Source organism: Netta rufina (assembly GCF_964035555.1).
Source record: "Netta rufina genome assembly, chromosome: 3".
Classification (NCBI taxonomy): Eukaryota; Metazoa; Chordata; class Aves; order Anseriformes; family Anatidae; genus Netta; species Netta rufina.
Window position 1 is genome coordinate 90,289,696 of NC_140125.1, and position 20,656 is coordinate 90,310,351.

Consider the following 20,656-nt stretch of genomic DNA (forward strand, 5'->3'; position numbering starts at 1 on the left):
GGTCAATCTTTTGCACAGCTTTTAACAAGAACGGATTCCTGATGGATAGCAGTAGAGTTATCAAGCTGGGCACTGGGCTGAGATCAAGATGTGCTTCGCTCCCACCTTTATCATCCCTATAGCTGCCTTTGACAGAGCCACTGAGTCTGCTGAGGTCGCTAAAGTCCTTAAATCTTAGCATTTAGTATTAGGAGAATTTCACAGTTCTGTAACATACATCACTGCATGGGTACGGAGTTATCTTTGTTTACATCATCCTTTCCTTTCCTCTCCTGCAAACTGGGAATAAAGAGTAAATGAGGCTGGTGTCTGTGAAGAGCAGTGAAGGAACTCAAGACTACCCCAAACCCAACATACCACTGATGCTCCTCTGAAACGAGCATTGAAAACCTCTAGGAAATATCTGCAGCGATGGGAAACAGGAACCTGCACACCCAAACTCATCTCTGCTCATCTTTCAGAGAAATACTGATTTGCTCTAGCAAAAAAATCCCTGCACGCAGTGTGCACAGAAGCGTGCAATGGGCTAAAGAACTGCATAACAAGGCAGTGAAATTGCTTTAACTTAGTGTTTCATTTAGTGACCTGCTTGAATTTTGTAGCAGTGTCATAAACCGTGACAAAAGGCTGCTTGGGACTTGTGCTGCACTCAGATTCATCTCAGTCTATTGCTATAACTAGTCTGCTAGAATATCACAGCAATTATTGTTAATTATCAACACCACTAATAGATTAATTATTCTTTGCAGTATCTTTTGGAAAAAGGCTGCAGAAAAATAGGAGACAAAGCAGCATCAAATAAATAAAAAATGGCATAAAACCCTGCTATAATGGAGTCTGTATGCAGGGACAGTAGGCAGTATTTCTGTATTTACTTTCAAGTGAAGTCTTCACAATTACTGGGGCTACCATTTTAACCATATTCCAGGCTGGCATAGCAGCATGTGTGGTTTCGTAAGTCAAGTACACAGTTTCAGTGATTTCTACATACATTTACTTTCATCATACATAAACAACTTCGGATTGAAAAACTAAATCTTTATGGTACTAGTCTATACCCCTGAAACACTGTCCTTGCAAACAGCAGAGCAAAGGTCTTCTATACACATGCCTTAAACTTCCATTTTTCACAGTTGTCACAAATGGGCACTACACTTTACGGTTGTTCTCATTTTCAAGCTTCTACTGAAACCAAGCAATGTGGTAAGCTTTAAATTATTCTGAGATAACTGAAAGCGGATCATTTGCAAGTGTCATGGAGAAACACCTGAGGCCAGAACAAGCTTCTTGGAAGTCAATTATTTTGCATCCCCTGTGCTATCAGCCTGGTATCCAACATGACTTGGAATTTTCTACCTTAAGAAAAACTGAGCCCCTGTTTGGAAGAGGGCAACAACAATCCATTGAAGTTATCGCTTGTTCAGCAGGTATTGCGTACTTCAGCTCTTTATATAGCTCCTCAGATTGGCAAGTCTTGCAATTTTCATCCATAAAGCAAATCTCTTCAGTAGAGAAGCGGGGCAACAATCATTATTGAGATCTGGTATTGGCATCATGATTCTGCAATTGCACAGATAATATCTAGCTGAGATACAGTAATCCTCCCCAACCCCCCCAGTCCCAATTATATCCTTTTAACCTTTTACTTAAGCACATTCTTCTATCCCAGCTATCTTCAAGAAGGGCATGGAGGATGACCAGGGAACTACAGGCCAGTCAGCCTCACCTTGACCCCTGGGAAGATGACAGACCTGCTGGTCCTGGAAACCATTTCTAGGCACACGAAGGACAAAAGGTGGTTAGGAGCCAGCACAGATTCAAGCAAGGAGAAGTCATGCTAGACACATCTAATAAGCTTCTGTGATGGAATGACTAGCGTGGTAGAAAGGGGAGAGCACTGCATACTGTCTGCCCAGACTTCAGTAAGGTCTTTGATGCCATCTCCTGTAAGGTCCTCATAGAGAAGCTAATGAACTATGAGCTGGATGAGCAGTGAAGTGACCTGAAAATTGTCTGAGTGGCTGGGTCAAGAAAGTGGTAATCAGTGGCATGAAGTCTCCTTGGAGGTCAGTAACTAGTGGTGTACCCCAGGAACCCAAATTGTGTCCAGTCGGGTTCACCATCTTCGCCAAGTGTTTGGGTGATGGGGCAGTGGATGGTGCACTCCTCAGCACGGTTGGAGATGACAAAATTGGGAGGAGTGTCTGGTACACAAGACAAAAACTGGCTGGTACACCAGAGGGTTGTGCTGCCAACCAGACGGACCTCAGCAGGCTGACAGGAACCTCATGAAGCAAAGTCCTGCATCCGGGAAGCAACAATCCCAGGCACCAGGACAAGTTGAGGGCCAACAAGCAGGAAAGCAGTTTGGCTTTACTTCTTTACTTCAGCAATAATGTAGGCAAAGTGTTGCCAACAGGTCCAGTGAGGTGATCCTTCTGCTCTGCTCCAAGTGAGGCCACGCTTGGAGTGCTGGGCCCCTCAGTACAAAAGAAACATGAACTGACTGGAGAGAGTCCAGCGACAGGCCAGTATGTGGATTTAAGGCACTTCTCCTATAGGGAAAGGCTGAGAGAGCTAGGACCGCTCAGTATGAAGAAGAGGAGGCTCAGGGGCGATCTCATCAAACTCTATAAACACCCGCAGGGAAGGAGCCAGGCTTTTTTCGGTGGTGCCAAGTGCCTGGACAAGGCTGAAGGCTTTCCACAGTTTCAGGCACCCTAACAGTGTTTTAAGTTCTCAACAGAAGGGGGTAAAGCAGTCTTCTGTAGAAGACTATGGGCAAGTAATTCTTAGTATCAAACACTGACTTCTAAGCCACTTACCTATCTTGGCTGGTGTGATGCTGAATGCACAGACACCACTGTTTTAGGATTGGTTTTACACCAATGAGTTCTCTCATTTATAAGCAATCAGTCCTTTGTATTGGATTTTGTTTCATCTACTAGAGCCTATTCCTGAAGCTCTCTCTGAGAGATCGTTTTTAGTAACACCTCTGAAGATTGCTTCAGCAATGAAAAAGTATCTACTGCATAAATATTATGTGACATTCATTTTCCATACTTAATAAAACTGGGAAAAACGATCAAGTTCAACTGCAGCAGAGGTTGCAGTTGCTATGAGCATCCCAAGAGGCATGCCAGGATGTAGGGGAAAGGTGAGTACTGAACAGGACTTGAGTAAGAATAGACAGAGGTCAAGAATAGCTTTTTCTTATGTTGTCTGGTCAGAATTTCCCTTTATTATTCTCTGACAAGAACACGTGATACAAGAGACTAATGCAAGTGCTACTCCTTCACAGAATACCTGAATGTTGGTTTATTATTTAGGAGATAAACTAATTGTCAGAACCTCAGATAATCACAATACCTGTGGTGGCTGCATTTTAATAAGACAAACATACATAGCTGTGTGCTTAAAACTGATCAAGTTGCTCTCACTGAATCAGCTCCCACTTCAAGTTTTTGCTCCCACTCCATTCTCTATTTACTATCCAGTGATGAGTGACTCCCAATTTTGTTCCCAAATTAATCTCCATCTACAATACAATAAAAACATACCATGACAACATAGCACTAAAACTTTATTCATAAGTAGTCCTTAGGTAACAAGATAAATAATCTTTTAAAAAAAGATTCTTTCTTTTAAAATTAGTTGGGAACTTCCCATAACTTTACTTCTAACAAACAAAATCAACAGTTGAGAAAATAGCTTCTACAGATAATAAGAAACATCTCTTCCCTGTTTATGTAAAATGGAAATACAGAAATGACTATATGGATCTTAACAATTACCTCACATCTTCACTCGAAGTTAATTGGCTTGAAATTAGCAGACAGAACATTATGTGCTGGCAATCTGCATATACCTCCACTTTGCAACTTGGTCAACTTTAATATGATGTGCTCAGAAGCTATCACAAACAGAATTCTTGTCCTAATGGCTGTAAAAAGCAGTCAACTGTGGATAAAATCAGGCCATCTGTAATGTATTACAATTTTTAAGCAAGCACTTAAGCCTGCCTGAATAATTTTATGTAATGTAATTTTTCCTAAGATTCACACCGGTCTGCTTCTAATCCATAGCCATACTAGGTATTATATAATCAAAATCACTTATCCATCTAGCTCCTTTCCTAGCATTTTATGGCTAAGATTATTTTAAAATATTTGTACTGAAATCAAAGTTTTGAGTTGTGTTTTGCTCAAAATCAAAAGAACATCATTCTAGAGAACTGCACTATTTTCACAGGATGAGAAAGTTTTCCATTCCATTGTGAAAAAATAACTCATAATTTAGCAACCTACATTTAATGATGCACTGCTGTTTTCTCCTCTGCTATTCTTTCTATTCTCATTCTGTGCAGTAATAAAGATTTAATTTGAAAAATAGGTTTTGTAAGCATACTAGTTTAGATCAGCAAAAAATAAATCATTTTATTTGTCCCTACCAGGTCTCAATTCAAAAAGCAAAGCTTTTATATAAACCAATATTACATTTTATTGAACTCTCACAATGCACTGCTCTCAATATAATACCAATAACACCATTCTAGTTCAATCTAATTTATGTGAAACACTTTTTTTGAACTAGTTTAAACCAAATAAATCAGCAAGTAACAATGTTAATTATCACACATCAAGGTCTAGGGTAGATTTTAGAGATTTGTTTCTCTCTTATATGTTCCTCTAAGGCAAATCTTCCAGTAAATATAAACATTTCTTTGACAAGGACAAGAGAACTGAAATCTGATTTACACCATCTATTTTGCAAACAAATTGCCTGTATGGGTCTGGCTGGGGTGGAGTTAACTTTTTTCAGAGAGGCTACTGTGGTGCTGTGCTTTGACTTTCTGACTAGAACACTGTAGGTAGCACAGCAGTGTTTTTGACTATTGCTGAGCACCACTTGCACAGCCTCAAGAAAGTGCAAACCACAAATCACAGTGAGTTCCCAGTCTGTTTTGCCACTGAAGTTTAGCATATACAAGCCTCAAAGCTCTGAATCTGAGCTTAACAGTTTCTCACTAGCCTCATCCAAAGGTGAGCTCCCACTCCACTGAACAGCAGCCATGTGTTGTCCCAGAGACTCAGCAGCTCTGCAGAAGATGGGGTTGTGAAGAACCCCACAAGTAGCACTGAAGCCTAAGTTGCATACTGTTGAAAGTCTGCTGTCTCAGTCAGGCACTTCATCAGATTTTGTTCAGCCAGCTATTTTTGAAGATAACCATTAAATGAATAATTCATTCTGTCTCATCAGAGAAAAGAGAAAAAATGAAAGCATTGCCAAGTCAATCTTCCTCCTTTGCACAAAGATTACAGTTCAGCATGTACGATGTTGTCTACAAGGATATGGTTATCTCATGGGCAAGACAAGAAGGAAGGTCAGTACCTGACCCTGACCAACAGGCACACACCTATTACATTCACAAAAGGAGGATGCTACAAGGTTTATTGCTGGAACCCAAGTTCCCTTTCTGAAAGTGCCCACATGGACGTTTGACTACGAGGTGTACAAGAAGGGTAGGGGAATGGGAAACAGAAAGCTTCATCCCAGCTGGCTTGGTGGACAATGTGAGGTCTTCCTACATGAGTTAAACCCTGAAGAAGAAAAACTAAGAATATTCAGACTCAACAACTCCACTTGTCAGTTACTCCCACATTCTTTTTAATCATTATTGTAACAAAATAGGAGATCAATCCAAGTTTGTGAAATGATTTAAGGACACACTACCCATACACTGCAGTCCTTTCAGAACATTTTCAGACGTGACTACACACTGCAGAGCCTACAGGTCAGTCTGAACTCTGCCTTTAAGAGCTACTTGTCTGCATGTTCCTGTTCACCAGATTGCTCTCCTCTGACAGAGGCAGCTGAGGACATTTTGCATAAAACTCACAATGGTGAAACAAACTTGTTTGGGAAGGGTAGGTTCGAAAGAGCCAGCACACAGAGAACATATTGTGGTTATTTTTCATCGTAAATGACTGGCTTTGGGATAAAAGAATAATGCTGGGTAATTCGAGTGTCCATTTTCTGCTTCTGTAACTTCATGACAATTACTTCGTATGTACAATTTTTAAGGGTTCAACAGCTCTAGAAAGGAAGTGACACCCAACAGAAATGTAAAACTGAAAAAACACTTCAAAAAACAAATGGAAGTTTTGCTGAATTCACTACCACAAGATATTCATGCAAATAATTTAGTTTCAACAACAGCATTTAGGATTAAAAGTTACCTTACTCTCATTTACTTTAGCTAAGAAGTATTGCGAGGGGTAGCATACATGGTAAGACATAAGCCACGTGACTAGTAGCTCTGAAGTAGAAAAAGTTTAAAGTACAAGCAGTCAGAAGTTACTACTGTAAATCCCTCTTCTCCTCCTTTGAAGCAAGGAATCAATCACTGTCAAAGATTGATCCATCAGCTGTCCAGTCCAGTTATCTGCTCCTATTTTCATACTTAAACATTATACACACAAGAAACCTCTCTGAACATTTCCTCAATTTCATGCTTCGATGAAAAATTCACATGAATCTAGAATTTAGTTTGTTTCATATACATCAGACCCACTCAGGCATTTATTCCTGTACTCTACCTTAGCTACATGAGGGTTTATGAAAGCCGAAGATCCATCAAATAATTTAGTGAAAATCACTCCTAACCTACTTAAAAGCAATTTCCAGTTTACTCACTAGAGCTTATAGATGCCTCTATGCTTACTGAACAAAAGTCCTCCTTTGCTCTTTATTAGGTAGGAACTTCATGCCTTGTGCATAAAGTAATTGGATTCCTTCCTTCTTCATTACCTGCTTGCAATAAAACTTTTGAAGACAGCATAAACATTTGAGAATTTCGATATGAGAAAATAATGTTAGTCATTTACTATAAGCTTGCAGCAGGTGGGATTTTTCTGACAGCTTATATACTTTCACTATACAAGTTAGTTTGGCCAGTATCTATTTAAAGCATCACTCACAGAAGTCCCAGAATTTTTAAAGGACATTTTACAGCTTTTGTACTTTTTGTACAAGGAAATAAGTAAAAACTAAATTCCTCCATAACACTAAATTTAAATCAAGTCAAAAATGAAAGGTGTTGTTCTGTTTACCTTCCTGTAAGTTATCAGGATTTTTCTCAGACTTGTAACTACATAAGATGAAATTCAACAATGAGAATGACAGATCAAAAACTTAGGATACCTTTAATAAATGAACTTCCATTTTGACTAAATTGAAAAAAAAATAATAATAATAAAAAAAGAGCCAGAAAACAAGTATACTGCATTGAAGCACAAGAGACACTACAATGGTATCACTCTGAAGTTGTACAGATTGCAATGTCTCAGCATGTAAACTCTGACGCGTTTCTAATCAAGAGAAAAACCACTGCATGTCAACCAAACAAAAAGCTGCAACTCTTCTTTAAAGAACTGCCTCAAACTAACAGTTACTCCAAGGAGAAGTCCTGATTTTATTATTTATGAGTCTATTGCGATTATTCTAATGAATCACTCTTGGACACTGAACTACTCATGCTGATGTAGGTAATTTAATTTAGAGTGTTTGTATCAAGGAAACCAACAAAACTGAAACACTTTTTTTTTTTTTTTAGTTGGAATCTGCACACTTGTAGGCCATTCAGTCTGAAGGAAAACTTTTTTAAGTTGTCCTTGATCTAAGTTTCCATTTTGTAAACCCGAGTATTTGGATTTTGTTAATTTTTCACAGTTTAGGGCAAGTACTTGCCCAGCTTTTGGCTGGGAGAGAATTATTTTTCTTCCTAGTAGCTGGTACGGTGCTGTGTTTTGGATTTTTGGTTAAAATAATTTGATAACACATGGGTATTTTAGTTGTTGCAGAGCAGCGCTTGCACAGAGCCAAGAAGGGACACGGTCAGGGCAGCTGGCCCAGGCTGGCCAAAGGGATATCCCACACCAGATGGTGTCATGCTCAGCAATAACAGCTGGGGGAAGAGAGGAGGAAGAGGGGGGACGTTCAGAATGATGGCATTTGTCTTCCCAAGGTTCATCACTACCCGTGATGAACCCTGCTGTCCTGGCAGCAGCTGCACCCCTGCCTGCTGATGGGAAAGAGTGAATGAATTCGTTGTTTTGCTCTGCTTGTGAGCACAGCTTTTTCTTTAAGCCATCTTTATCTCAATCCACAAGTTTTCTCACTTTTACCTTTCCGATTCTCTCCCCCAACCAACTGTGGGGTGAGTGAGCGAGCGGCTACGTGGTGCTGAGCTGCCTGCTGGAGTCAAACCAGGACAGCCCTAGCAGAAGATAACATACAATGTGTCGTATCTTCAGTCACCTGAATGAAAATCTTTGTGGCGGAGCTATCAGACAGCTGCACCTTAATCTTGCTCCATTAATATAGGTTTATCAAGGCTAAGAGGTTATTAATATCTATGAAGTGGATTAGACTATTCTTTTGTTATCACTTCTTGACCAGCCGGTGCTGCCATTTTAACAGAACATAAAATGTTAGCTCAGGTCTCATTTACTTCAGTCGATGTATTCCAAGAAAGCTTAAAACCTTTCATGTCTCATACTGAGCTCCTTTCTAGTACCTGCATCAGATGCTCCGAGAGGCCCTTTTAGCCTTGTTCAAAGTAACACAAGCAATGTAGAAGCATCATTTCTTAAAATGAAGATGTCTGGGTTTTATACTTATTGCTGAGACTACATCAGGCAAAACATCTAAGATTGAACACAAGAATTTCAAGGGCAAGTACAAGATTTACTTATTAAAAAGATTTAACCCGCATTTGGTGCACTAATTGTATGCATTCGTTTTCGAGGTGACAAGTCCACAATAGGGTCTGAGACAAGGGGACAAGTTCTTTCTCCCAAGAGTTTGAAGAAAAGCATCGAAAGACTGCATGTTCACTAGGTTACAGTCACAAGGAGTAGGAACCTGAAGAGGGAGGGATGGCAAGACTGCTGAGAAGGAGACCCACAGCCTGCATGCAGAGGTAGCAGTTTTACAGGGATTCTGGGGGTAAGGAAACAGTTTTATAGGGATTCTGGGGGTAAGGATGCGAGCAGAGTTTGCTGCAGCTCAAGATCTTTGAAATGACTGCATTTGAACCTAGAATTGAGGACCCACTTACAAGGCTGTGTAAAGCACTAGGAAAAGCTGTTTATCAACCCTTTTCCTGTTTTGTCTTAATCTGGTCATGAAAATTACTTAGATAAAACTAAAGCATTCTACTTTTAATCCAATAAAACCTGTTCTTAAATCTTTGATAAGTCATTTTAAAGTAGAAAATCTGGACAGATCCGTCATAAAGCTGGGGTTGATCCAGTGTCCCATTACAGCATCTATAAATCAGATTAGAGTGGGAGTGTTTTAATGCACCTCAGTTTGCAAGCTGTGAAATGCAATACACGTGCCTTGCATTTCTATAAGCTGTTTTAAATATGCCTTCAGCTTTAGAACCACATTCTGGTTACACGAACTCTTTTAAAAAGTATTTCGACTCTGTTTATACAGAGCCTGTATAATTAGCCTGGACAATATTACGGTAATACAGCTGTATGAGCTCCAGTTCCTCAGCTCATTCATAACCATGTGGCACTGTACTGAGTTTTGTAAATGTATCCTAGAAAGGATTAAACTGTTTTTCCATTCCTTTTTTTTAATAACTTTCCTTCTAAAAATCTTTAGCCATACATGATATAACATCAGTGTATCTGAATAGATAGATAGATAGATAGATAGATAGATAGATAGATAGATAGATAGATAGATAGATGGATGTGTAATTCCTTGTTTACAGACCTCCAGACAAGAGTAAGCTGTTGTGGGCATGGCACTTGACTGAACTCATAGTGAAAAAGCAATCTAATAGGAACCTTGCTTTCTATCCCTATTTGTGAATACATGGCTTGCATTCTTTTCCTTGACCACAACAGAAGTGCTCTTCTGCTGAAAAAATGCTTTTTGCATGAAACTGAAGTTCATGGGGTATCAGGACCCTACACCTGCAGCCAGTCCCCAGCTCAGGCCTTGGGTCCTTCCAGATGCTGTTTTCCTGCTCACTGGCTAACTCAGCTTGAGGTTTGCTAGCTCTTACACACCTGCCTGTGTGAGCATGCTGAGTGTCTCCAGTTGCTGACCTTAAGGTCCTCTGACCTGAAGCCTTTCTTGTGTCCAACACTAACCTCTTATCCTACTTGTCTGGTAGTCCAACTTGAGGTGTGCTAGTGTTCACACAGGTATGGAAGAACAGGTATGGTTGCAAACAGAAGTTGATACAAACACAGGGTAGCCTGCAGTGATCCTCAATCCTGCTCGTCTTCAGGGCTCTGACGAGCATAGCACCCAGCAACCTGCATCGAACCTGCATGCATGTGAGTAGCCCTTTATATCCCTTTCTCCCTGTGTATCCTCATGCTTGATCCACCCTCACCCACCTTGATGCCTTCATTTCTCTGCTTTTGGTCTGTCACCTAATTGCATAATTAACCTGTCACCTAACTGCATGTTAATTGCATAATTAACTTTTCACAATCCCAATCCCCTCTGCCCAATCCCCACATTCTTTTCTCTCTGCATCCCATAAGAACTGTTTAATAAATATTTAAGCATCATTAACTTTTCATGTCTATGACAATGTACTAGTTTTTCCTGCATTTTTTTTCCCTCAGTTTTGCTCCCATTTCAAATTTAACCACTTTGAAACAATTATTTTAGAAGCTAATTTTAACCTATCACAATCAATACCAAAATGGATTTCGCTCTACTTGAGTAAACTCTATTTTCTTTCTCTTCGCCCTTCATATAACTGTAATTTTTTTTAACACCTGCTAAACTGCAATCCAGCCTCGCAGTCTACATCTGTACTGCAAATGGGTCAAACTTCTTTTTGCTTTTATTCCTCCAGCTTAAATAATATGAACCTGTATGAAATTTGTGTGTTCTGGAAATGAATTGTTTTAAAGCATCCCTACTAAACGTCAGGATCACTGAAACTTTAGATTCATAGCTTCAAGGGATTCTGAGCTTTTACAACTGACCCTTCAAAGCGATGTTACAAGACTCCGATTTGCTTATTTGTGCAGCCATTTCAATATTTATGCTCAGATGCAACCAAATCAATTTCTTCTACACCACTGGGTTAGTCTGTTTCTAACTGAAGGCAAAGGATATTTGGTATGTACGGACTGTGTAAACTGAGGATTTAAGTACGTAAGACAAAATCCATAGGTTATCTTGAGCAGAAGTTACCCATGCTACTCCACAGTATAAAATGCACTATTTGCCTAGCAGCCAAGTCTGCAGGATGAACTGCAATATCCTCAAGCTGGGAGATAGCTTGGATTAGAAGATCCTGCTCTCCACCTTGTCTTGCTTATATCTCTATCACAGCTAGAGCGGTATCTTCCAAATACCTTTGAGGAAAGAGTGTGAAGACATAATTAGGTAACAGGATTAATGCCAGAGCCATAAAGATTTTTATGCAATTGTTCTAGTGTCACAAGCAACTACCAAAACATAGTAAATTCAGTGTGAATAGCCTTCTTGCCTTTTAATAAAAAGCTGCACAATCAATACCTACGTCAACTGTTAACCTAAACTGAAAGGCTCTGAAAATTTCACGACAGTGTCTGTTAACTTCTTATTGAAAACTTACAACACACTATTTAAAAAAAGAAAATACTAAAAGCTAAAGGTTACATTGGAGCTGTTAACATTGCCAGTGGCATCTAAAATTATTTTTATAAAAAATGGGTTACCATCTTTACTCTTAAGAAAGATTTACACATCTGACAGCTCTCCCTGCTACCCAGCTGTCCCATCTCAAGGCCCTGTCTATGCCTTACACTGTAGTATGGATCCTCCCAAGGATTTTAAGCACGTTCTTCTAGCCTAAGCACAGTAAAATGAAAACGAACATAAAGGCACTTTGCTGCTTTCCTCATGATCCAATATTTGTATTATATTAGAAAAACAAAGGAAGCCTATTATACAAAACAAGGTAAGGTTATTATTTTGAGCAACATTCTTTAAATTCAATTTATTTTCCCTGTTCTCAACTTCCTGTCTCATCCCATCCTTACCCTTCCTTATATTCAATTTTGCGTGTCAGTACCACTTCTGTAAAAGCATCATACTTGTTTTTGCATGTGATTGATTGTACACAATTTAACTAGTACTGTAATTTTTATAATATGCTTTACATGAGATTGCATATTTGCACTTTCAATCATGCATGCTGCTATGGTTCAAATGCCTCAAAATGTGTAAGACTTGGTCATACAGATGTTTTTAATCTAAAGATAGTGTCCATCTGCAAATAACACTGATTTAGTTCAAGCTAATTTAAGTGTACGCTTTTCTTTTTGTTAAATATATGTAAGTATATGTAAATTTGTAAGTAAAATCATGTCAACAAACTAAAAGTAGAACTAATGTACCTCAGCACTTATTCCAATTTAAAATTGATGCATGAAAGTGAAAGTTGCAGCCTAACATATTCCAGCAATTCTGCGTGAGTTGCCTTCCTAACTGTCTCAAGGTCGTACAGAAAAAAGATGAAGCTTATCACAAGCAAGCAGGAGAAACCTGAAAATACCATCTGTTAATATGTATTGTCAACCCAAAACCCAGGCCTGTTTTAGGTTTTGACTCCATATGCAGGAAAAACAACTGAGGATCAACTAAAACGAAGCAGACTTAAGAATACCTTTTGGTTAAAAATAGTTTAAGAAATTAAACAAAGACAAATTTAACCAAAGCGGCCCAAACCCAAGCTCGTTTTCATAGTTTTAAGATTCCATTTAATTAGAAATAATAAAGTGAAAACACTGTTATGCCACGGAGCAGAGTTGAGAGAATCAAGCAGATGCAGAGAAAGCACGCTGCACTGAAGAGAAAAAATGTGATACCCTTCCTGTGGCTCTTTTTCCAGAACTAAAAAAACAAATGTCCTTCCTCTCTCATCCCATATATGACAAAACAAGGCTCTCTTTCAATTGCTTCTACCTACAATATTTATTTCTTAATATCTTTGTCTACAACTCTAATAAATAATAATACCCATGACGGATTACTTCTGTGAAATAAAGACTATTTTTCAAAGCAGTCCTTAAACACGAGTAATCCTTTGTTCCCTGCACAAAAAATGAATTGCACAGCTTTGGGAAGAAGAATCGTGTTGTAAACCATTCAACAGAAGCAACAGAACAACTCAAAAATAATCCGTTCTCTTCCAAAACACTGGGAAGGTATGATTAGAAATATAAAACCAGTCTGCATAGTCCATAAAATGCAGAGCAAGCATAGAAAACAGAACAAGCCTGAAAACTCTTCACCCTCTGTGGAAGTAGGAGGAAGGGAAACAGGTTGTCCTATGTCTTACCACTTACTCCTGACTCCTGAGCTTTATATCAAATCTACTTTGTTTGAATTTTGAGACAAGCACTATGTATATAAAATAGACTAAACAGTCATAGTGCAAAATCTGTTTATTTCTCTGTTCCTCTGATAAACACTCAATTGCTTACATACTAACATTTTATGTACAATTACAAAGAAAAAAACCTTAAAAATCATTCGGGAAGGCAAAATTGTGGTTATAGGGCTAGGAGAACATGAATCAAGTTCAAGTGATTTAGCAGATCTCATCAATCATATAATCAAGAAAACATTTACAATGTCAATGATTTAATTCTGTAGTTACATTTTATTGTTCGTGTCAATATCCATCAAGTCAAAGATACTCCTACAAGCTTAAAAGTAAACACCTAAGTACACCACCTCCATCAAACTGGTGTTTAAGTGGAGACAAAAATTTTAGCAAGTTTTCCTTCTTCCAGCCAATGGGGACTAATATTCCTCTTGCCTCACTTGCCTGGATGGATTGGTGTGTTGGGTCTGTCTGAGCTGGAGTCACCTTTTCCCTGCAGCAGCCCACACAGTGCTGTGCTCTGCACTCGTAGCTGGAACAGCACTGATATCACTCCAGTGTTGTGTCTATTGCTGTGTAGTGCTGGCACAGCATCAGGACTCCTTCCAAGCCCCCAAGAGCCAGCAGGCTGGGGGTGGGCAAGTGATGGGGAGGGGACATTGCTGGGGCAGCTGACCTAAACCAACCAAAGGGATATTCCATAACATCTGATGTCACACTCAGCAATAAAAGGGGTGCTCTCGTGGGGGAGGGGGCTGTTCCTCCTGAACAACCACTACGCGTTTGAGGCCCTGCTTCCCAGGATGTGGCCGAACACCGCTCGCTGATGGGAAGTAGAGAATAATTTTTCCTCTCTCTGTGCTTCCGCACGGACTGATTGCTTCTTTTGTCTCTGTTTTTTCCTCCCATTCCCTTTCCTTTTAATTAAACCTTTCTTATCTCAAACCTCGAGTTCTCTGTGTTGTATTTTCTCCCCCTTCCTCTTTGAGGAGAGGGGGAGTGAGAGAGCGGTTGTGGTGGAGCTCGGCTGCCCACCTGAGTAAAACCACCACAATTGGTTTTTGTGGGAGTTTTACCTGTCTTTGGAGGGTGAGGGGACAACACAAACAACTACAATACATGTATGTTCTTCCTCTTCAGTGAAAGAATATTTGACACCGTTTGTGCCATATGAAGTGGAAAAGCTGCTAATATATGCCCCCAATTCTACTTCAGGGGTTTGCAAGAACTTTTAAAGTGCAAATGAACTTGTTGGTACCTCCGTAACACTGGCCATTTGGTGCAAGTTGGTCCTACCTAGACAGAGGCAGCAGCTTACTCTTACTGTTGAGATTAAGCTGGCAATTCAGTCCTCAGCTTGAGAAAGAAAAATAGAATTTGATTGACTGCCACTCAAAGACTGCCTCTAACTTACCCATTCCTGTCACTTATCTCAACTCTATACACAAGAGCCAATTTCAAACTCAAAATGCGCTATAATAAAGCAAATTACACTCAGTGTCAAACAGTACTTCAATTAATCAAGTTAACTGCTGCAGTCCTTTAGAAACATTCATCCTGATATGTTCATGAGAATGAAAAACTTAACTGTGAATATCATTATTAGTTTGCAAAAGCACAAGTAGTTGGTGAACACAAAAATAGATTACAACCCTTAATATGCAGTATTTTACAGAGAAATCATCACAATGTTATCATGAAAGCCTTCGACTGATGCAAAGTCTTTAAAATAAACACCATAAAGAGCTATACTGTGCTGAATCCAAGCACTTAGAAATCACTCAGTGCCACGGGCTTCACTGAACTTTGTAATTTTGGGGATGGTTTTCCAGATCACTACTGGCTAAGTTCTGGATTGCCAGCACACAAATACATCAGATTTCCTTCATTTAATTTAAAAATTAAATCTCTAAAAAAGTTGAAACCTACAAAAATCTGAACATTCTAGTTACATGGACTTTCTCTTCCTTACTTTGGAAGCGCTTGAACTTGAAAGCATCATGCCTGGTTATGCTTATTTTTGTCTGAATTTGTACTGCAGGTGGATATATAATGTATGTTTTGGAACAAAAAAATAGAATGGTCTTAGTCACTGCGATATTCAGGAAGTCTCATTCATAAAACTCAATCCAAGTTCTGTTCTAAATGAAGCATTGTGCAACACAAGTACCTTTACTAAACAAAGTATTGTATCCTTAATAGGCCTCACTTATTAGAAGTCCTGCCAAATGACGAAGAGTTTCCTGTCGATTCTGCAGAGATCAGACTCCATTTGATTATCCCCAAACACCAACTTCCTGGCTCCATTCTGTGCAGCCTTAATGACCAGGTTGCACTGTACCCCATCCCTCCTTTCAGTGGAACAGGTACGAGATGGATGGGGTGCACACTGCTTGAAGCAGCAGCATGAACTTACCTCAAGTGCTCCTTTGGGCTACGAGTGGAGGCTCTACACAAAAGGAACGCACAGTTTAAGTTTTACTTCCCAAAACTACTAATGAGGCTTTGGTAGCTCCCTTACACAGTAGTAGACTTAGGCTAGGTATTCTTCTCAAATTTACCAAATGACTAAAATGAACACATTCAATTTCCTGAGGATGAAGAAGTCCTCCTCAGTAGAAATGCTAGAAATAAAAAGGAGTTCAGTGTTTTGCTCCCCAACTAAGAACTAGTTCAATCAGCTTTGGCATAAAAGGAAAACTAAAAGTGGTGGCTGATTTAGGAAAGTTCACCTGCTTTGACTGTGCAATGGACTAATTAATAAGAAAGGAAAGCTACTCAGCAGCTGATGAAAGGGTGGGCAGGATGATGAAGCTTGAAAGATGACTACTGAAAGCTTAGCTGGTTTTTCTCAAAGAAATTAAAAATTTTCCTGTGTTACCATCAGTGGAATACATAGGACTAGTGGCAAACTACAGACTTTCTTCCCTCTCCCTTCACAAACTGGCTCTTAATACATCAGATTTTTTTCAGCTAATTCAAAATCTTAGTAATAATTGCGTTTACAAAACATCTAAAAATTTCCTTCCGTGCATGACAGTCTCTCTTGTGCTATTACTCTTGCTGTTGGCCCTTAAGAAACATTAGGAAACACATGAGTAGCCCCATTTATTTTTTCTTGCAATTCAAGACATTTTATATTGCTATTTATATTGGCATTTCTGTTGCTCGCAAACAAGCTGGGCTTTGGCTGGACACCTCAGCTCCACGTGCTCAGTCCCCGGTTTTCACGTCAAGGAGAACTGCACAGTGATTGTTCCAGCAGTTTTCTTACAATCTTTTCTCAAAGCAACCGTAAAGGTAAGGTTATTTAAAGCATGAGGAAAAAAAGGCAACTTGAAGTCTGTAACTGTGGAAATGGCACAAGGAGAGGGGGAAGAAGAACCCTGGGTTTCTGAGAGACAAGGGCATTCACTGAAAGAGCGGTGTCGGAGTGCTGGAGATGGCAGAATTTGGTCCCTGCCGGCTTCAGAAAAGACATTAATGAAAGACTTTAAGCTGAAAATTGATGAATGCCTGAAGACCTTGCTGGGAGACACTACAAATGTGAGTTCCTGAATACTGAGCGAGTAACGTGACAAGTAGTTCTGCTTTTATTCTTAAAGCATCATCTTGCTTATTCTGAGCAGAATCAGCTGGCAGTGAATGAAAGGAAAAGAGGATACGAGATATCCCCAGAGAGTCCAGGCCTCATTAGGTCAACCGCTCCCAGAATAAGCTGCCAGATTTCTGAAGAGTATTCCTTCAGTAGTCCCTTACTCCTGAAATATGTCCCTTTATACTTACTAGGTGGTTATTTATCGTGTTCAAGGAAGTTTGCAATTTCACACAAAACGAGAGATTTTATTTCCCGTTCCTTATTAAAGTTAGAAATTCAAGAGCTTCATTCCTCATGCTCCAGTTCTCTGCCCACCCTTATACAGAGATATTACTTCCCTTTAATTTTGGAACTGCTTTATTTAAAATCCGGATATGAATTTGTGAAAGGAGTGTGCTGGCAAAGTAGCACCCATCTCCTCCGACTGCCAATACGATCTGCCAATAGTTAGAGCCCATGAGGCCTTCAAGTCACTTAACTTCCCATTTAAAACTGCATGCCAGTCTTCTGTGTTACGAGAAGCTCTAGCTCAAACCATGGAAATAATATTTCATTGAAAATTAGCATGATTTGTTCTTGGAAAGCACCCTCTTAAAGCCAAAGAGAAGTCTAAAAGGACCAACATTCACCCAGACTTTACTTTCATCTTCCCGAGGTGTGCCAATAATTGGATTTTAACTGTCCAAGTAGCAACGCCCCAAAAAATTGTTTTTCAAACCTTTGTAGAGATGATCTAACAAAGGCAACTAACCCCTCAGAGTACACTTTTGACATCCCAGAAATAGTCATTTTACTGATTAACTTACTGTAATTTAAAACACAAATTGGAATCCAGACAGATTACCATACCAGCCCTAATTGAAATATTTGGCCCATATTAGAAATTCTGAAAGCAAAGATAAAATTCTAATTTCCTGACATGATAGGTTAGTGTATAACCTCATGTATGCTGAGCGTCTAGTATTCCACTTATTATTCAGTTTTCCTGGAGAAACTGAAGAGTGTTGACACTGAACACTGTAGTTTGTATTGGTAGCTTAGTTATATTTTAGCAAGTCTTAAACATCATCTTTAGAAAGACACAGACTACTGCTGAATCAATTAAGCTTTCAGTATAAACTTTGATATCTACTGGTTACAAGAAGTTTTTTATATAGGAATAAGAACAGTTTTATCAACTGAGACCCATGACCAACAAGCATGCAGTACTAGAGGATCAAATGAGCACGTCGGAGGAAAGCTAACTCCCTGTCTTTTCTGACTGCTATCAGCCTATTACCAACACGAAAAACCTTCAGACCACTAGACCAGGCTTTATGAAGCACCAGAAGCTATAATTAATAACAGCAAGGCTGACAACATTACTATTCCATAGTAAGATTTCATGAGGTAGATCTCAATTAGACTGAAAATAAATCATTACAACTGCCAGTAGCTTGGCAACATCACCAGTTTTTAGAAACTGCAGGATCTGATGTGGAACACCACAGTGTTGGCTATTCCCAATAAACCACTAACCACTGGGCTAGACTCATTCTGCAGCTGACATAACAAGAGCCTGTTAAAATAGAAATTACCCAGCCGTTTTGTCACAGAAAATGGAACGGCCCAGAAAAATCGAGTCAGAACTAAGTATCCTTGCTACTCACTGTTCTGCAGAAGATCTCATTTGGACCTTGAAGAAATTGCTAATTACCTGACACAGTAATACAATACTGAAATAATGCTGTTTACTAAACCCATGTTATAAGCTTTCAGCAGTATGTGAAAATGCAAGAGAAACAGGGCTGGATACTCAGCTTGTTAAAGACTAAAGATCAGTTAGTCACCAGTGAAAAGCTCTTATATGCAACCACAGGAGCAGATCAGTTGGTTCCTTGACGCAGAGACCAGAACATAAGCACTGAATGTCAACATTTTGCTTTTTTTTCATTTGTTTTAAAACATTTCATTTCCAAACGTTTCATAAAACGTTTCATTTCCAAAGCTAACAAATTTGAATTCAGTATAAGACACAAAAATGACACTAGGAACTTAAGGCTCATAGAGGTACATCACTTTTGGAAAGCTATCTGAAGTTTTCTTAATAGTTTCATTTCCAACTTTTTGCTAGCTTAATCCTTCCCCCCCCCCCCCCCCCCCCCATTCTTCATTGATTCTTCTATAGGATGGCTAAAACACTGCTTGAATCACCTTAATCAACAAAATTCCTATAAAACTGACAATTGCTTGGTTACATGCTTTTACTTTATTGACTTTTCAAGCCTGGAATGTCTACACTTGGTATACAATGCCTGATGAAGGTGACCAGTGACTGCACATAGGAAGTGTCCAAAGAATTCTTAAGTTGTTTCCTCTTCAGAAAGCTCGGAACTGGGATAAATTGCCATCTGCTGCTTGTGGTGGTTGCTGGGAATACACTGTGGTCAAGACTCCATCCTCCTCCTACTGATTCAACACGCAACATTTAAGATACCCTGCAGTCAGTCTTAACTGGACACAAAGTCCATCATTATTAGTCAAACTAAGAAGAATATTATTGTTTATGATCTCCTGAAGCTGAATCATGAAAAAAAACAGCGATGTATGACTCTATACACATAAATAAAAACCTTCTGATCCTCTATCTCACCACATCACTTTCCAATGGAAACACAAACATTCAATATAGGTCTCTTTCCCTTGGATTCTAGAAACTGACTGCAATTTTAAAGTAACGTTTACAGGTGGTATCTAAAAACAGCGTATTTTAAGTGATCCTTAAAAGCCTTGAAAAGCCCCAGCTTAAAGAAGCTTTTAAATCAAACAGACACATAGATGAGTTTCATTTGAGCAACCAGTGCTGTTGCATTAATAATGAAATAAAATGCACTGCATGCTCAAACACTTGCAGCTGCTACAACAGCACTATTACCTAATGCAGATGTATTTACAAAATGCCACGTTTTGTAGCACAAGCATTTAAAATCAAAATACGTCTTTTTCTTGCTTAATCATTAAACTGGTAACCTAATGACAGTAGACATTAACGACGTTGGGACGTGATCATGGATATCTAATCATGTTAATATAAATCTTGTCAGTAACATTTGATTTGGGCTTTATGTCAAGTGTAAGGGAAGCCCCTCTGCTCTAACTGTGCACTGCTGTTCTTTCTTCTTACTTAAATCTTGCCATGTGATTACCCATGGTTAAGGGTCCCTTGCAAAAGCAACTTCTCCCTCCCCACAACCAACACTAGACCTCTAGACTTTAAAAAGTTAACACTTAGAAACCACAGCAATATTTTTAGCCCATACAACTGAACAACATTGTTCTAATCACGAGAATAAAACACTTAATTTGGCTGGATGCAAAAAGCCTGTACTTTTACAAAATTTCAAAAAATAATAATTTTAATATTTGTATTACCACCCTTAAACATGCTTTGACCTCCTACCATATGTGTAAGGACATCCTTTCTCACTAGCTCACTGAAGACTCGTGCTGTCATAACAAACTTGCTTTGTTATTCCAAAACTGCTTTCCAATGCCAGAGAAAAAGATATTTAAATTGGGGAGGGTTTTTTCCTCATCCACAGATGCATATATTTTTGTACTTATTTTTGGTTATGCAAAATAAATATAAAATATAT

General features: G+C 39.1%; 1 protein-coding gene across 4 annotated transcripts in view; it reads right to left on the minus strand.

The window, feature by feature from the left end:
- SMAP1 (small ArfGAP 1) overlaps nt 1–20,656 on the minus strand; it is an 85,424-nt gene that overhangs the window by 24,524 nt on the left and 40,244 nt on the right. The gene's annotated exons all lie outside the window — the stretch shown is intronic.